The 17463-nt window shown below is 43.1% G+C and overlaps 1 protein-coding gene and 1 long non-coding RNA gene across 8 annotated transcripts in view; one reads left to right on the top strand and one right to left on the bottom strand.

Annotated features, from left to right (window-relative positions):
• CHD6 (chromodomain helicase DNA binding protein 6) overlaps positions 1–5887 on the bottom strand; it is a 250596-nt gene extending 244709 nt beyond the window's left edge. For 3 of the 6 annotated variants that reach the window (XM_004447680.5, XM_071211719.1, XM_004447678.5), the window contains exon 1: positions 5680–5887. The gene's annotated coding sequence lies outside the window, so the exon portion shown is untranslated. The remainder of the gene's footprint in view (positions 1–5679) is intronic. The other 3 variants (XM_071211720.1, XM_058287116.2, XM_071211721.1) reach the window with 2 other exon arrangements.
• A 164-nt stretch (positions 5888–6051) lies between these two features.
• LOC111764613 (uncharacterized) overlaps positions 6052–17463 on the top strand; it is a 46452-nt gene continuing 35040 nt past the window's right edge. Inside the window, exons 1-4 of one of the 2 annotated variants that reach the window (XR_002797186.3) lie at positions 6052–6491; positions 7452–14466; positions 14834–15003; positions 15998–16327. This is a non-coding gene — a long non-coding RNA (uncharacterized lncRNA). Of the gene's footprint in view, positions 6492–7451; positions 14467–14833; positions 15004–15997; positions 16328–17463 lie in introns of those variants that run through there. The other variant, XR_011647332.1, reaches the window with a different exon arrangement.

The following is a 17463-nucleotide window of genomic DNA, read 5'->3' on the forward strand; positions in this document are numbered from 1 at the left end:
TCACCAATTTACCTAAAGCTTAAGTGTTTACTCCAATCTACATATCAAACCTAACAATCCAGAAGGTTATGATTTTTCTTCTATTTAACTTCTAGTCTAGCCCAACACATGACTTCTATAAGAAAATCTCCAGGATAAATTCAAGTTCAACTTCCTCCAAGAATTTTACTCTTACAATTTTCTTGTTGCTCTAGAATTTTGCTTTACTAATTTGCTTGACTTAAGCAAATCATTAAATAAGGCTCTTTACTGTGTGATCCTTTCTCCTGTAGTAAAATCTGTTTAAACAGAACTTGATATATATGCATGTTATCTGTAAAATAAACTTATATGCTCAACTAGGTATTATTTTAAGAAAAACTTCACTTAAAATGAACAGTAATAGAAAAGTTGCAAGGCATTCACGCAAAGTCTAGAGAACATAAGATGGAAGGACTGTTTTTAATTGTTCCTCTTACAAAGAAAGAAAGAAAACCCTTTCCTCCTAACATAATGATAATAAAGCAGTAACAGAATGAATAAGAAGTAGTATTCAAAAAAGGAAAATGTCAGAAGCTTTTGTCACAAGCTACCCCTCAAGTCCCACCAACAGAGGCAGATGGCTGAGATGGAGAGACTCAGGCCCCACCAAGACTGCCTTGCATGTCTCCTGCTCTAACTCTCACTTTACTTACTCGACTTTCAGCACACATGGGGAGTGGCATGTAAGTCTCCAGTGTAAGAAGTCAGGGAAGGGAAGAGGATTTGGCTCAACTGATAAGAGCGTACGCCTACCATTTGGGAGATCCAGGGTTCAAACCCAGGGCCTCCTGACCCATGTGGTGAGCTGGCCCATGCGAAAAACGCAGCCTGCCCAGGAGTGGCACTCATACACAGAATGCTGACGCGACAAAAAGAGATACAGATTCCCAGTGCCACTGACAAGAATGCAAGCGAACATAGAAAAACACAGCGAATGGACACAGAGAACAGGCAATGGGGGGAGGGAAGGGGAGAAATAAATTTCTAAAAATCTTAAAAGTAAAAACAACATAAAACAGTGTTGTTAAAAAAAAAACAAGTCAGGAAAGAATTGGGGATGACCCCAATGAATGCCTGGATGCTGTCTAGGGGTGCAGAAGAAGAACCTCACCATGCCCAGGCCAATTGATGAAGGTTAAGACTGTAAGGCCTGCTAAAGAAGTCAGCACTGGCCAAAAGATTTTACTGATACAAAACAGTTTTTGGAATAACCTAAATTAATAATCATTAATGTTTTTACTTTAGGAGAGGTTTTAGAGCAGGTAGGGGGTGCAGAAATCATTAAAAAAAAAAAAAAAAGGTATTTTCCTCCCATAAAAATGCACACACAAACAAAATTTCACATACTGTTTTAAGATCACAGACCAGCCAGAAAACCTTCAAGGGTTCCTGAATCTCAGAACAAGAAGCCCCAAACTAAACAGGCAGAAACTAAATAAAGTCAATGTTACCACAGTAGTTAAACTCACTTTTAACCTGCAACATGCCCTTTTACATAAAGACAATCTTAGAACTAAAAAATACAAATTCCAAAAGTAAAATACCTTGGGTCATATACAGGAAAATCTAAAAATCATTTAAAATTTAACTACTTATAAAATATTTGGTTCATAAAATTAAATCAGTGAATACTCAAAATACAAGAAAAACTTTAATAAAGGGATAGAAAACTCTCTTTAGTTATTTAGAAAATTCAAATATGTACCCATCACTTTCTATTTATGTTTGAATCCATTTCCCCACGTTACCCTGAAATTCTACTTCCAGTTTTCCTAAATTTTCAAACAGAATCTTAATATGTTAAGTTCTTTTGAAATAGCTGGCAAATAAAGTACTACAAAAGTCTATTGAGAAATCAGTTTTTCCTTGCTAAAAATTTTAAGTCCTTTATTATGACTATAAAGGAAAAAAGTTCATCAATTTAAAACATCTGACTCCTCAAAATGGACGCTATATAAATTGTCATATATACTATGGCAGATTCTAAAAGTCACAGAATAGAGCAATGACGGGAAATGACATAAAGAATAAAATAATTTAGGAGGATGTAAAGAATCACTATTCTAGACCACAAAAACAGGTACTAAGGCAAAACAACTCTTTTCTTCTGGATGTTATGCAAATGATTTAGTTAGGAAATGGGAACAAGGATGGATATCTTTAACTCCATTTTACTACCTTCAGGACTTTTATGGAAGTAAAAGAGTTTCTCATAAGGGTATCAACACCTCCACAACATGAACTAAAGAAAAGAACATTCTGGCAAAGAAAAAGTGGCTGTGTTTCCCTCTGTATTTCATAGTTATCACCAAACCAGGCTACACTTGCACTCCTCAGTGCCCTAAGAAGACCATACCCATGCCACAGAGACAAAAGGGAAAAGGGTGCCCTCACTGTAATTCAATCCAGCTTTTCAGTGACAAATTCTTAAAAGGTGAGAGTAATGGATGCATGTTTAGAAGAACTTGGGAAAAGTTTGTGAAACCTAGCACCATACCACCAAACATGGCAGCACATGTTTTTTAAGAAATCCTTCCAGTGAGTTGTACAGTAAGAACATGTGCTTTGTATTTAGATGATTCTGAGTTCAAATATAGGTTCTATTACTAGCCTTATGGTCCTGAATAAGTTGCTTTATTTCTCTGAGCTTTAGTCCAGCCTCACTAAGTGGCAATGAAAACACATAATTTTTCATCTCTGAAAACCACAATGCCACACTGAGTGCTTGACACTCACCAGGTATTCAATTGCTGTTCCTTCTTTTTATTCCCCTTCCAAGTATGTCATATGCCATTGCAAACAAAAATGTTCTATAGGGAACAGACATATCTAAGACATAGCTAAGCTATTATTTTACATATTTCAAAAGGTTTTCAATATAATAAGCTGGCACAGGAGAATGCAGTGGTCCCAGAGAAATTGCTGCAGCTTCCTACCTGTGTTAAACTAAAGCTTTATGTAAGGGATATAAGTATGAAGATAATTACTAAATATTGATTAAAAATAAAACTATTTCAAATCTTGCTATACTGAGAGAAGAGAAAAGGAAGGGAAAGAAAGCACAGACTCCTCCGATGATTTGGATACTGTCATTGTATACCAAATATCTTTTTGCAGGTAGAGAGTCCTTGAATCCTAAAACCTGTTCAAAGGAGTTTAGAACACGAATGGTCAGTGCATGAACCCATTTGGTCTTTACCAATAAATAGCTCTTTCATGAAAATTGATCAACAGACATCTACACTGATAATGAAGTCTGAGGCTTTGGAACCCTTTTTCCTCATGGTTTAACACAGGAAGACTCAGCCACAAACTGCTTGGCAAGGCCATATTTTCAAGAAAACCAAAAAATTTCTCTGTAAAGTCTATATATCAAAGTCTACTCAAAGACACAGTAGCCCTAGGGCTGTTGTTTCTGATACATTGTCTGCAATATTATGGAAAATATCTCAAAGAAGACCTGGTTTCTAAAGAGATACTATTTGTCTTCAGATTTCTTTGGTATTTGAAATAGTTATAAGAAAAATAAATCAATAAATTTAAAAAATTAACTGCCATAAGATCTTCCAGAAATGCAGCTGTGTTACTTGTGGCCCCCCACTTCATTTCTGAGCTTCCAACTTCTCTAACTATACTAATAATAAATTATAAAAATAATTATTGAGAGAAAATACTAAAAAGTTGTGATAAGTGATCATAATGAAAGAGTTTGCAGTGTTATAACAGGAGAGCTAAATGTGAGAAGCAAAGAAATAACTGCAGTATAAAAGACATGACTTCAGGGGAGACTGTGATATCACACTGAGATGCAACTCTAATTTCACAATAGATCTAGATTTACTTTGCCCCCAGCCAGACTACACCCAGAACAGCATGGCAGGTTCCCTTGGCTTTTAACAGTCGACTCATCAAGAATAAAGTTTAAATACAAAGAGAGCCAAAACTCATCTATGAAATCTGTCCTGGTACAAAACGAACTACAAAATTAGTAATTTCACCACTCAACATTTTCCCAGGCCTTTGGTTACAGTCAGGCACTGCTTATGCGAAACCACCTGCTCTGGTTGGCATGTTACTTGACTACTCGTGCCTAATCTTTATCATACATGGATCCCAAACCTTCTTTCTATTGACAGCCACAACGTTCACGAAAACTATGTCCCTAAGGTGGCCAACCTAATCTTCCAGTTTGGCTTACCAACAAATTGTATTGTCCAGGTGCAGTCAAATCGGTACATATCCCAAGGAAGGCAGGCAGCTTCCAATTAGGAGCTCAGCAGAATGGCCGCTATGCTCTTAGGATTTCTCCAAAAGCCTCAAGCATATCCCCATAATGTATGTGGAAATTTGGGGCATGTTAGGATAGCATTCGTATATACCATTTGAAAAACGATAATCAAATCTCAGGCAATATTCCAGACTCCCTAAAAGTTTAAATATTTAAAATATGCATTTTCTTTGTACATGGGTCTGCTACAACACGAAGTTGACTGGGGGGAGGGAAGGAAAGGCTAACGCACACTCACAACCCCAGAGAACAGGCCCGGAGATGTCAACGATTCACTAGAAATCTTCGCCAGATTACTAATGGTCCATAAACCCTAATTTAGAGAACACGGGCCTACAAGCTCAAAATTGAATTATACTGCCTTATTAGATCCCGCACTACTGAAACCACAGTCACATTAGTCATAACTGGAATTAGGAATACTTTATGTACACAAATATAAGTGCCTGCTTATGTATTTTTAATTAGCTCAAATAAAACTGAAGCTGCAAACTCAAATTTCAATTATCTCACTAGTGAGGGGATTTCCTAATAACGTCTTTTTAAAAAAGCAAGTAGCTGCGACCCGTCTGCACATGACAGGTATGTCCCGAGAAATTTGGGTGCCACGGACTCTTCTAAAAAGCAAAGAAAATAAATAGCCTAAGGGGGACAAATTCCTTCTTTCTTTTCTTAAAAGCTCAAACATGCAATCTAATAACGCGCAAAACTTGGCTGTGGGGTTGCTGGACATCTCTAGGGTTCCAATTTTCCGGCGCGTTAGCGCTAGTGCGTAAGAAGGGGGCGGAGGGGGAGCGCGATCCGAGGACGCGCCGGCGCCCCCGCCCCCTCCCGGAGCAGCAGCCTGGCACCAGCCCACCCTCCTCCACCCCTGCAAACAGACGCAGGACACGAATAGAGCAACTTCTCCGCGGGGGCGAAGGTGGGAACAGCGGTCACCCCGCCCGCCCCGCGCCAGCCCCGCAGAAACCCGGGGGCCTCCCCGGGGGTCTCGGCATGCCCTGCCTCCGCCCGCCAGGCCCAGGGCCGGAGTCTGTGCGGACCCCCGCCCCTCCGCGCGGCCCGCAGCGGCGCACTCCCAAGGACGGCCGTCCGGCCCGAGCGCGGCCTGAGCGGGAGCGGGGCCCGGCGAAGTCCGGTCCCTCTCCTCAGGCCTCCTCAGTCGCCTGCCCTCCTCCAGGCCGCCCGCCCGACCGCCGGCCCCGCTCGGACCCTGGCCCAACCGGGCCTCGGCGCCACCGCAGACCCTCAGCCCGGCTCCATTCATAGGGGCACCCCAGCCCGGCCAGCGGGGCGGGGCCGGAGACCCACGGACAAGGCCGGCCCTCCGAGGCCAGGGAGGAAAATAAAAAGTTAAGAGAAGAACTTACCTAAAATGGCTCCTGCAGCAGCCAAAATACAAACAGCTATTATTTGGTGAAGTTTAGCTCAGACACCCTGCAAGGACACCCTAACACAGCTCGGGCCCGCCTTCCCTCCCTCGCCATTGGGCTTCGGCTCCCCAAAACACAGAGTGATTGGGCAGTATGGCTGTCGCTCGGATAGAAGCCCATTTCAAGCTTGCTTGCAGGGGCGAGTGATGGGCTCGCTCCATTGTGCTCGTATTTGCATGGATGTGATCGCGGAGCTGATTGGCCGGCGACAGGGATGCCCCTCCCCCTGCTCGCGCCCCCCGCCTTGGAGACGCCACAGCGCGCGGCCCCGCCCCCCGGGACGGAGCGGCGGGCGCGTGGGGGCGGGGCGGGTTCGGGGTCCGGCGGGCCGAAGGGGCTGGGCGGGTCCTGCACGCAGCAGACCGCAGGGAGGGGCCGGGGACCGCGAGTGCACGCGAGTGGGGGCGGAGGCTTAGCCGGCAGGTGGAGAGCTCAGGTAGCTGGCTGAGCAATCTGGAAGACTTGGGGCTGGCCTCTCCCCGGGTGGGCTAGGATGCGGCAGGGTCCCGCGTCTGAGACGTTTCACTTGGGCCGAGGCCCCGCAGACAAATGCGAGGAGGGGCGAGGACCCGCAGTCAGGAAAAGGTACTGAAAGACAAGCTTCTGTCTCCAGCCGCATCTCCTGCCGCTCCGCCTGGCTCCCTGGCACTCCTGGCAAACACGGGCCTCTTCCCAAGGTCCCGCACATCCCAGGCGTTTTCGAGTCCCGGGAATCCTGCGGCGTCTTGGCTATACCTCCAGAAAATCAGGTGACGAGCCCTGGTGTATTTCTTTTCGGGCCTATCTCCCCCACAATCCTTGTAGTCTCCTCAAGAACAGGGCCCAGCATATGGCAGAGATTCAACTAATTGTTCTGTTCTTTAATTCGTTTACCAATTATTTCAGGGCGCCTACTAAGTGCCAGACAGTGATCGACAGGACAAAAACCTTACCCTCGTGGAACAGGCCTGCCAAGGGGGAAAGAAAGACAAATAAATACAGAATGAAAGTAGTGATAAATGCTATGAAGAAGATAGACGGAAGAAAGACAGAAATTAGAGAGTTGGGGAGGAACAATAGGGAAGGTGGCGAGGACTGGGGAGCTTGCCCTGCCTGGCTGAACACTCTGTATGGCTTTCCATTACTGCCCCGCCCACCCCACTCCCTTCCCATCCCTGTATTTCTTCAGCCCCAGGTTGGATTCTGTGGAGGCTCATTTTACCTCAGTAAACCAGGAGTTAATCAGAGTCCTGATGATGGAAAGGGAAGTTTGTGGGATACATTTAAGATGAGTATACTTCCACTTTGTCAGGAATAACTACAATATATTGGCAGATATGAGCCTCACTGCACCTCCAGAGAGAGAATAGTTTTAGTTTCTTTGAAATCCCAGTTTTCCCATGGTTTTTCTCCTGTGCTCCTAGCTCTTCTGAGTACCTCTCTTCAGTTCCTGGCAGACGCAGTGATTTCTGCAGTCCAAAAATACAGATAGCAGCTCCTGCTACCAGTCTTCCTCACTTGCGCACATTTTTCTCATTCCATTGGCCAAGATGCCTCATGTTCCTTTCTTCCTCCTCTTTCTTTCATCCTTCCTTCAACAACTATTAATTGAACACCAACTATGTTCCAGATAGTGTTCTAGGCTGGGGGTGGGGGAATAAGGAGTACAGCATTAAATAAGGCCAACAACATCACTGTCCTCAAGGAGCTTATAGTCTAATTTTTAACAGGATAGAAGTTTACACATGGATCCTGAGGCTCTGCGAACTGCCAAGCTGCTGCTGAACTGCCTGTCCCCTCTGCTGTGGCCCACCCGGACAGCCAACTGACCATCCCCTGCTGGACAGCTGGCAAGCCCCATCCCTCATGGCCCAGACACCAGATTCTGGCTGGAACTCGTGAGACACAAAGCTCGCAACAGTGCTCACGTGGCTCGGGTCCATGCACTTCAGTGTCTAGAAAGGGGCTAGGAGCAGAGCTGTAGCAGACACTGATTGGTGGCTCCCACGTGGAAGTCGAGTGGCCCTCTTTTTGCACCATAAGTCCCTTGTCCACAAAACAGTGAAACAATGTAAACAAGATGGGGAGAAATGGGACTCCAGACAGAGGTAGCACCATGAATATGCTAAAGCACAGAGGCAAGACAGCACTGAGGAGGGCAGGAAGGTAGAGACTTGTCTGAATCCCTCTGTTCTTAAACTTTGAGCAAAGTCGGTAGCATCTAAGAAGTTAACCTCACACAGAGACACAAATGCTACATCACCAAACAAAAAATCAGTAGGAGTGCGTGATTAAATCCCAAATGAACAGTCCAGGTACAAGCAAAGGAAAGGGTCTGGAGGCTGCCCTAAGGAGAGGCAGCCAAGCTTGATCTTCAAAGAGGTAGGTAGGCAGAGCTGAGGGGTCTGTGTACTCCTACCCTTAAAACTCTTACGCAGTTTCCAGGCACCTGAGGCAGACTCTGGATATGGAAGGGGGGAATTGGGGGGGGGGGGGGGGAGGGAGGGAGGGACTACAGAGACAACTAAGTGGCTTTTAGCTATAACCATGAGGCTGTTCTTGACAGTGTCCTAGACTAGGTTCTTGGGATTGCAGAGCCTATTATATGCAGGAAAAGTGAGAGAAAAGAAGTGAGGCAGGAAAAGAGGAAGAGCCATTACCAGGATGGTTATTAATCTGGCCTTGTCTCTGTGTGGCTGATATCTGCTGCCTAAGGGAACATAATCTGAGAAGCCATATAAAATGAGTCTCAACTGAATGTAAAGGAAATTTACACTCATCTCCCATTGGCTCAAGACTCAGCCCAGTTGTTCATGCACAGGTGCCAAAAGTGGTTCTACCATGTGGCAAACCTCAGTGTCAACAGAAAACTTGGGGAAGCAGATTTGGCTCAACAGATAGAGCATCCACCTACCACATGGGAGGTCCAGGGTTCAAATCCAGGGCCCCCTGACCCATGTAATGAGCTGGCCCATGCACAGAGTACAAGGAGTGCTGTACCACACAGGGGTGTCCCCCGCATAATACGGGAGCCCCACGCTCAAGGAGTGCACCCCGTAAAGAGAGCTGCCCAGTACAAAAAAAAAAGTACAGCCTGCCCAGGTTGGCGCTGCACACACAGCTGACACAGCAAGGTGACGCAACAAAAAGAGACAGATTTCCAGTGCCGCTGACAAGAATACAAGCGGACACAGAAGAACACAAAGTGTATGGACACAGAGAGCAGACTACTGGGCGGGGTGGGCAGGGAAGGGGAGAGAAATAAAAAATAAATCTTTTAAAAATAACCTTAAAAAAAAACAAACAAAACTTGGCAAGAGGCACACAGCAGGGCCATGAGGGAAAGCACTGCGGGGATGCAATAGTGTGAGGTCAGATGGAGCCCATGCAGAACTGGACACCACAGCAGCTGCTGGAACAAGATTGTTGATGTCAAGAGGTTCTGAAGGTCTGCCACAGGGGTGCCACCAGGGATGCACAACTTTCTATACCATATAGTATGTCCACATTTACAAAGGTCCCCAGAAGAGCAATCCTTAGGAACTCTGAAGGGAGCCTTAGGAAGGCTTCCAGGAGTTCTGGGACTTTGTAATAGTAACTCTTGAATATGAATTGCATCCTGCCTGACCACATTCTTGCTTATCCCTGGCTCTGTCCTCTTGTCTGTCTCCTCCATTCGATTGGGATTTACGTTATTTTTGTTATGTACCTGTGGCAGAGAAAATGCTTGTTCATCAACCCATTTCATTTTCCTCCTCAGCTCATAGCAGAACTACATTTCTTAGTAATCAGGTAGGCTCACGTGACTGAACTCTGGATAATGAAATCTGGGCAGAAGTGATATATCTCATTCCTGGGTATCCACCAAAACCTCTTGCATGACCCTCCACATTCTCCACCCCCTCTCATCTGCTGGCCAGATGGGGAAAAAAGTCCAATGGAAGTCTTAGAGGCCCCCAGAAAATGTCAATGGAAGGGACCTGGGCCCCTGACTGACTGCACAGAGCAGAGCTCCTATGCTTATCCCCACACTGGACAATGCTGTGAGCTAGAAATAAACTGTTGTGTTAAGTCACTGAAATGTGAAGGTTGTTTGTTACAGCCATTAGCACACCCTAACTAGTACAGTACTTGTCTAATTTCATTTGATTCTGTACCTCTCCAGGGTAGGGATCTTGTTTACCCTGCCCTGGAGATTTGTAACCCAAGCCCTAGTGTAAGAGATGGGATCAGTTTAATTTTCACATAAAGGTAATATAAAAAGCAGGGAGGAAAAAAAAATGTAACCTGGCAGCCTACTACTTCAGACTCGCACTCCTGGGTTAAGCAGGAACAACAGTCCTATAGCCGGTTAAAAGGATGCATAAGAAAAAGCTAAGTCAATACCAATTCAGCACTAAATTCCATTCCTTATTTGGCAAAAGAAGCAGGTAAAAGCCAAAACGGTTGGAATGTGATGGGGGAAACTGTTAATCAAAAACTGGGGGACTTGTGCGGGAAAGTTAGACCTCTCGGATAGGCTGTAATGTCTGAAGTATCCAATCTATGGAGAAATAGAGGAAGAGCTTCTGTGCTAGGCTTAGGGGTATAAATTGTGCCATTTTTCTTTGTTCGGTGTGCTAGTCACGTCTTCTGGTTATGCGCCCCTTCTTGCAAGATTGGGAATAAATTCTTTTCTTCTCCACAATCAGGTTTGCCTTATTTTCTTCCAGAAGAAGATTTCTTTCTAATACTAGCTCCATGCTGGGCACGTACTAGGCACTTCTAAAAGTATGAATGGGTACAAACAAGCGAAACCTGAGCACGGTCTTAAAGGATCAGAGATAGTATGCCAGGCAAGGTGAAAGGTAGAGAATGTTCCAGGCAGGGGCATGACATGTGCAGAGGCAGAGATAAGAGAGAAGATGGTCAGTTCTCAGCATTGGAAATGTTTCATGATGGGAAACCGGAGTGGGAGAGGCAGATGTCTAAGGTGAGGCTAAGAAAATGTGAAGGGCTAGATTACAAAAGGACTTGGACATAACATGAAGGAGTTTGAACTTTATCTTACAGGGATTATTTGAGGATTTTAAACAGGGATATGTTATCATTGGGTTTATGTTTAAGAAAGATCTTTCTAGCAGCAGAGGAGAAGGATGACTTGAATCTGAAGAGACAACATATGGATTTTTTTTAAAGCAACATTTCCCTAAGTATGTTTGTTCCAAATCATTCATCCTGTGAGATGCTCCACTAAAAAGAGGTTTGGGGGTCAAATTGATTTGAAAAGTTGGGCATACTCTACCCTCTCTTAGAGGTTCCTGCTGTTCATTAGCATATTAAAAACTTTGAGAGGTCTTACATTAATGAAATCTTTTGAACTTAAATGTAATAGTCTTCAAAGTTATTTGACCACAGAAACCTTTTTTCATTTATTAACTCTTTTTTTTTTTTAAGATTTATTTATTTATTTAATTTCCCCCCCTCTCCTGGTTGTCTGGTTGTCTGTTCTTGGTGTCTATTTGCTGCGTCTTGTTTCTTTGTCCGCTTCTGTTGTCGTCAGCGGTACAGGAAGTGTGGGCGGCGCCATTCCCGGGCAGGCTGCTCTCTCTTTTCACGCTGGGCGGCTTTCCTCACGGGCGCACTCCTTGCGCGTGGGGCTCCCCCACGCGGGGGACACCCTTGCGTGGCACGGCACTCCTTGCGCGCATCAGCACTGCGCATGGCCAGCTCCACACGGGTCAAGGAGGCCCGGGGTTTGAACCGCGGACCTCCCATATGGTAGACGAACGCCCTAACCACTGGGCCAAAGTCCGTTTCCCCATTTATTAACTCTTAAAGATTCTATCACTTAGGTTTCAATTTGGCAGCATATAACTGGAAAAAATAACAAAAGCATAGTAAGGTTGACATTTATTTTTGCTTGTGTAAAAGAAATCTTGGAAGCAGGCAGCCCAAGAGTATTATGGCAGCTCTATGGTGTCATTGGGAATCCAGCCTTCAGTATTTTTGCTCCTTAACTTTCTTTCCTAAAGTCACTTTATGATCCAAGTTGGCTGCTGGAATATCAGTTCACATGATCCAAAATAGCCACTGACATTACCCATCATTGCAAGAAAAAAGGAAAGGCAAAAATAGCAAAAATGGAATTGAATCATGTCCTTTTTTTTTTTTAAAGGTTTGTTTATTTATTTTCCCCCCTCCCTCTATCGTCTACTCCCTGTGTCCATTCCCTTTGTGTTCTTCTGTATCTGCTTATATTCTCATTAGGTGACTCCGGGAACTGATCCTGGGACCTTCCAGAGTGGGAGAGAGGTGATTATTCTCTTGCGCCACCTCAGCTTCCTGGTCTGCTGCATCTCTCATTGCCTCTCCTCTGTGTCTCTTTTTGTTGTATCATCTTGTTGCTTCAGCTATCGGCGTGGGGCAGCTCGCCATACAGGCCAGCTTGACTACACGAGGAGGCCCTGGGTATTGAATCCTGGGCCTCCTATATGGTAGATAGGAGCCCAATTACTTGCACCACATCTGCTTCCCTGAATCATGTCCTTTTAAGCAGTCTTCCTGGAAATACCATACATTACTTCTGGTTACATGTCATTGGTCAGAACATGATCACAGGGCCACACTGAGCAGTAAAGGAAGGGGAAATTTTGGTATTTTATTTTGCATGGCTGTGTGCCAAGTTAAAAATTGGATGTTTTAGTTTCCTAGGCTGCTTAAAGCAAATACCATGAAATGGGTCAGGTTTAAACAGTGGACATTTATTCTCTTACAGTTTTGAAATCAAGAAAATGTCCAAATCAAGGCATCCTCAGATTGATGCTTACTTCCTGAAGACCAGCTGCTGGCGATCCTTAGTTCCTCTGCCACATGGCAAGGCACAAGGCGGCATCTTCTGGTCTCTCCCTTTTCTTCTGGTTTCATTGCTTTCAGCTTCTTGATTCCATGCCACACACTGGCTCTCTCTCTCTTTCTTCATTCTGTTTATAAAGGACTCCAGTAAGAGGATCAAGACCCATCTTGAATGAGGTGGGTCACACATTAACTGAAGTTGCCTCATCAAAACCTTATAATGGATCCATACACACAGGAATGGATTAAATTTAAAAACATGCCTTTTGGGGGTAGAACAGCTTCAACCCACCATATTGGGGTTCTGTCACTAAGGAGTTGGAGCACTCAATGATTCACAGACTATAAATTGGGATAAAATGACTAAAATTGATTTTTTAAGCATTTTTAGTGTTTTATTGAGATGTAATTTACGTACCACTGTAAGTGTATAGTTTGGTGATTTTTAGTAAACTTATACAGTTGAACAACCACAATTCAGTTTTAGAACATTGCATCACCCCCAAAATTTCTGTTATTTCCAATATGCTGTCCATCCACACTTCTACCTCCAGGTCCAGGTCCAGGCAACAATTGATCTACTTTCTTCTCTATAATTTTGCCTTTTCTAGAAATTTCACATAAATGAAATAATGCAAAATTTAGTTTTTTTCTGGCTTATTTACTTAACATAATATTTTTGTGGTTCACCTGTGTTGTAAAATGTATCAGTAGTTAATTCCTGTTTATTGCTGAATAGGATTCCATTGTAAGAATATACCACCTTTTGTTTAGCCATCCATTCACCAACTGATGGACATTTGGGTTCTTTTCCCTTTGAGGCTAGTATGAATGAATAATGCTGCTATGAATATTCACATACAAATCTTTGTATGGACAAATGTTTTTATCTGTCTTCTAGGTACCTAAAGAGATCAATGTTTAAAATTGAATTCATTCATTGAAAGGGCATTTATTGAATGCTATTACTAAAATGCATTGTGCTAGGTGCCCACAGATGGTGAATAAAATCCAGCACAGACTCAGCCCTCATAGAGTTTGCAATCCAGTGGAGGAGACCGTATTAGTCAAATAATCACGCAAACAAATATAACTTTACAGAGGTGGCTAGGGGTATAAAGGAGAGGGCTGTGGTGCTGAGAGAGCTTATACTGGAAAGATCTGCCTTGGTCAGTGATGTCAAGAAAGCTGCCTTTGAGCTGAGTCTGAAGGATACCAGAACTTAATCACCCCGATGAATTTTGTCCTTCAAAGAAGTATCTTATGAGGCCATACACTTATTCCAACAATGCGGCCTTTGCAATTCTGAGCCAGTTTACAAGTGTGCTGGTCCCAGGTCTGTTTGTCCTCAGATAAAGACCCTGTGTTTTAACCTCTCAGCATTTTTTTTTTTTTTGGTTTTTTTTTTTTTGCTGGTTGGACCATGACTGATGAAACAAGCCATGCAAGAAAATCAACTGTATCCTTTCAGAATCACATCTTGCTTATTACCAAAAATGGAATTCCCTTGCTAGATCACGAACTTTATTTCCCCAGAGCTGGCACAGAGGAGTTTGCAAAAATAAACTCAGATTTCATCTGTAAAATGAGGAGTGGATATTATCATCTCTCTCCTCCCTTATGGCTCAAAACTCATGTGCCTGTGATTTGCCACTGAGGAGATTCCAAAAATCAGCCCCCACAGTGTGTGGAGGTAACTCCCAAAGAAGAAATTTAAGAAAATGTGGGTAGCAGTAGCAAGACCTTGGCAGTAGTAATTGGACTCCAAGGGGAAGCTCTGTAATGCCAAGACCAAACCTTTGAGAGGTTACTGAGCACTTTAGGTGAACTGCACAGGAGCAGACCCTCGCAGGTGCTGGAACTTGACCTTGTTCAATGTGAGAAGTCTCTAAGCAAACTCCCAGGGAACAGGTATGTAAGCCAGATGGGCGACTATTAAATTATCATTAATATATACAAGGGGTTTTTATACATCAATTTTACAGTGGTAGTGACCTCTAGGGGAGAAAAAGAGGGAAGGGATGGCTTGTGGGGGTCTTTCCTGTATCTTTAATACTTTAATACTTTATTTCTTAGAGAGGGAGGCTCTCTGAAGCAAACATCATCAAATATCAATAAAGGTTTCTTTGGGGTAATCTCATATTATTTTCTGTAATTCTCTTCATGTTTGAAATATTTAGTGTTTAGATAGATTTTTTTTAAATTCCTGTGAGAATCATACCTGCTGAGTAGCCCAGCCCCATCTTATCAGTTGCTAACCTTGTTCTCTCTCTGTAAGAAGCGTCATGGTTGGCAGATGACTTCTGGAAGATGGAGCTGGCTTGAAGGTCCCTGATGGAATGATGCTAATGGCCAGTATTGTGGAGTGCAACAGCCTAAGGCCTCTGTCTCTATTATTGGGATGAATCTGCCAAAAGCCAAAAGCACCCTTCACCAGGATCATACTGGGTAAGAGTAGTTAAGCCTACAAGCTCTGGCACAAGTTCAAATCCTAGCTCTCCCACTGTAGCCTTAGGAAAGTCGCTTAACAGTTTCTTGATTCTGATTCATGCAAAGTTTTTGGCACGTGGTAACTTCTCAAAAAATTGTTAATTACCACTTTATTGTTGAATCCTTTCCTGTGACCCCCATTTTCCCATGTTTTGGGTAGACTTTCCCTCTTCTGTTGACATGTTCTTTCTGAAACATACTAATTCCATTGATTCGACTAAAGTCTCTCTCTGTTCTTTTTGTCTTTGGCCTGGGGCACCTTCTGTCTTTTCAAGTGCCTTCTGCTGATATATGACTTCCATCCCTTATGTAACTTATCTGACTGACTTAACTCTTAAAGTATTGCAGAGCTTTCCTTCTCACCCCTGTTAATATAATGCTACTAGTATTTTTATTTTTAAAAATCTGAGTGTATACATATACATGGCAGTGGTCTCCTTCAGTAACTGTGATTTATGAAAAGTCACACCTCAAATGTTCTCCAGTAGAATTTTTTTTAAACACTGGTCACCCTACTCTGAAACAGTTCCATAAATCCTTCATTCTTGCTCAGCAGGGCATTTTCCTGCAGCAACATTTAAACAGTTTTAGCTGTAAAAACTTGCTTAAGCTGAAGCTTTTTCCTAAGCCTAAAGTTGCTGTAGAATCCTTTCTTTTATGTGTGCAATTCTGCCTTCAGCATTACTGACCGATTTAAAGAGGCTGCAAACTGACAATAAAGAAGGAACATTGCTTTACACTCTAGGAATAAAACACTACAATTTTTAAAATTAATTTATTAGTTTCCATGTTGTTGCTGAAGTAAAGTATGGTTGCTGTCTTCCAATATGACTCTCAATGATTTCCACCTCTTGTGATCTAGACTCTTAAATTGTCCCCTCACCACAAAATAGGGTTGACCTGTGCAACCAATAGGATACCACAGAAATGACAGTGTGACTTCCTCGGCTAGGTCATAAATGACATTGCAGCTTCTGCCTTGTGTACTTGCATCACTTGCAATGGAAAAGCCAATCGCCATGTTATGAGGACACTCAAGCAGCCCTCTGGAGAGGTCTGTGTGGCAAGGACCTGAGGCCTCTGCCAATAGCCATATGAATGACCATCTTGGAAGTGAATGAATCCTCTAGCCTCAGTCAGGTCTTCAGATGAGAATACATCCTCAGCCAACATCTTGACTGCATCCTCATGAGAGACCCCTTCGCCACCAAGCTAAGCCACTCCAAAATTCCTGACCTACAGAAATTAGGTGAAATAATAAATGTTTAATGTTGTTCAGCCACCAAGTTTGAGGTAATTTGTTATGCTGTAATAGATAACAAATATATTCTGTATTTCCTTTGGTAATATAGAATATAGGTGATAGCCATCAATAATGCTTGGTTATTGTATAAGCTTGTCCCAAATTTTAAATATTTTTTCAACATACAATCTATATCCAGATATTTTAGATTGCTCCAGGCTTATTTCCATCCAGTTCAACAAACATGTGTTAAACTACATGTTTCATGACCTGATAGGGACAGAAAATTCAGATCAGCTGTATTAACCAGGGTTCTCTAAGGAAACAGAATTAGCAGGCAATATCTGTAAATAGTATGAGGTTTTATAAAATTCTCTCATATGACTGTGGAGATCCCACAAATCCATATTCTGCAGGCAGGCTGCAAACCAGGGGCTCTGATGAAAGCCCAGTGAAGGTCCTTGATGAGTTTCCAGGACTTTGGACTGGGTGTCCAAAGACGAGCTGGGAAATTCTCTCTGTGTGCTGAAATCATTTCCCCTTTTAAGGCATTCAACTGATTGGATAAAACACCACTAATTGCTGATGGCAGTCATCCTGGTTGACTGTAGATGTAATCAGCCATGTATGCAGTAAACTCACTGATAACTAAAGTACATAAATATCCTTGTATTACAATTAGTCCAGTGCTTGCTTGGCATACTTACCTGGCCAAGTTGACACATTAGCCTAACCATCACATCAGCCTTCAACAATTAGAACCAGACTATGGCAATAACCTACATTTCTCTATCTGATTCCCTTTGTTGTGAATGATTCTCATGCTTTCCATGTAGTTAACATTCTAGATGCCACAAAGTCCAGCTTTAACACTGCTTTTGCTTCTTACTTGAGCATATTATAGAAGGTAATACAGTTAAAGAGAAGGATGTCACCATCCTTAATCCTCGAAGAGAAGGAATTCATGATGTTAAGAAAACATGGACTGTTATACTGACAGTTCATAATACGTAATGTTTATTGAGCACTTACTATGCACCAGGCACTAAGTGTTTACATGCATTACCATTTTTAATTCTCACAAAGGAGATATCATCATTACCTTCATTTTGCAGATGGTAAAACTGAGGCACATCACTAGAAGGAAGGCAGCAGTATCTACAGTTGTCACCCTC

This window comes from Dasypus novemcinctus, chromosome 24 (genome assembly GCF_030445035.2).
Source record: "Dasypus novemcinctus isolate mDasNov1 chromosome 24, mDasNov1.1.hap2, whole genome shotgun sequence".
Lineage (NCBI taxonomy): Eukaryota > Metazoa > Chordata > Mammalia > Cingulata > Dasypodidae > Dasypus > Dasypus novemcinctus.